Source organism: Octopus bimaculoides, chromosome 15 (assembly GCF_001194135.2).
Source record: "Octopus bimaculoides isolate UCB-OBI-ISO-001 chromosome 15, ASM119413v2, whole genome shotgun sequence".
Taxonomy (NCBI): domain Eukaryota; kingdom Metazoa; phylum Mollusca; class Cephalopoda; order Octopoda; family Octopodidae; genus Octopus; species Octopus bimaculoides.
Window position 1 is genome coordinate 49313529 of NC_068995.1, and position 1775 is coordinate 49315303.

Sequence of the window (1775 nt, forward strand, 5' to 3'; positions counted from 1 at the left end):
ATATATATATATATATATATATATATATATAGATATATACATGGCTGGTGAAGTTCTATTTTCTTTCCTCGATAGTATTTAACGGTCTTGCTTGGCATTTTATCTTGCGAAGGACCCGCTCCTAAGTTCTTTTATTCGCTCTGCTTATTTTGAGAATGCGTCTAAAATACAATGGTTCGAATGCTCCAATTTTCGTTTTCCCAATCTTCTTACTAATCCTAAAATTCAGCAATAGCGAACCCTTCAAGAAGTACTCACAGCCTGATAATCTCCTATGCAACTTCAGTATTGATGGATTATCCTAATTCAACAAAGATCAAGAAGAGAAACACGGTGCGTACCGCAAGCAAAATCATCGATTAAGTTTCCCTTAAAATTATGAATGATGATAACAGACTGATATCAAATTTTGGCACAAGGCCAACAAATTCTGGGGACCCAGTGTTCAACTGGCACTTATTTTATCGACCCCGAAGAAGATGTAAGATAAAATCGACATCAACAGAATTTGAACTAAGAATGTAAGGATGGACAATATGCTGCCAAGCATTATGCCCGGCGTGTTAACGATTCCCCCAATTTGACACCTTTGACTGATGAATATATACAGATTTTAAATATTGGCACAAGGCCAGCAATATCGAGGGAAAAGGTTAAGTCGATTACGTCGACCCCTAGTGTTCAGATGGTATTTGTTCTATCGACCCACGAATGGATGAAAAGCAAAGTCAACTTCGGCGGAAATTGAACTCAAAACGTAAAGACAGACGAAATACCGCCCGACGTGTTAACGATTCTGCCAGCACGCCACCTATGGATGATGATCATATATCAGCATAGAATGTAACTTTAGCTGTGTGCTAAGAAGCTTGCTTCCCAACCACATGATTCCGGGTTCAGTCCCACTACATGGTATCTTGGGAAGGTCTCTCCTACTATAGTTTCGAGCCGAAAAGCCTTGCGAGTAGATTTGGTAGACAGAAACTGGAAGATGCCCGTCGTATATATATATATATATATATATATATATATATATAGTGTGTGTGTGTGTGTCTGTGTTTGTCCTCCCATCGTCGCTTGACAACCGATGCTGGTGTGTTTACGTTCCCATAACTTAGCGGTTCTGGAAAGTAACCGATAGAATAAGTGCTAAGCTTACAACGAATAAGACTTCGGATCGCTTTGTTCGACTAAGAAAAAAAAAACTTTTAGGCGGTGCTCCAGCATAACCGCAGTCAAATGATTGGAACAAGTGAAAGAACGAAATGTGATAATGACACTTATATCACATTATATTGCAATGGTTTTACTTTTTCTTCTCGAGAGCGGGTGACTGTTACAACGTGAACGGCAAAACCGTTGGTCTCCCATGGCGCAACCCCAAAATATTCAGTATGCCACCACATCAGTGGAAGGTATTACACATGTGATTAGCAGCTGCCATTACAAACAAACACACACACACAACACACACATACACACCTTGAAGCGTGCACGGAAAGTTGTAAATTATTAATTAATTCAGGAAATGCCATTTTTAAAGCTTCTGTGTGTATGTATTTGTATGTGTATGGTTTTCTGTGTATCTGTGTGAGTGTGTGTGTGTGTGTGTGTGTGTGTGTGTGTGTGTGTGTGTGTGTGTGTGTGTGTATTGGACATGTGTGTTTACTTTTTCACATCCATTTACATTTCAACAAGAAGTCAATATTATGTCGGCAACTATTTACATGAGCACATGTAAACATACGAGTTTGCAACATCTGTGTATATATGTA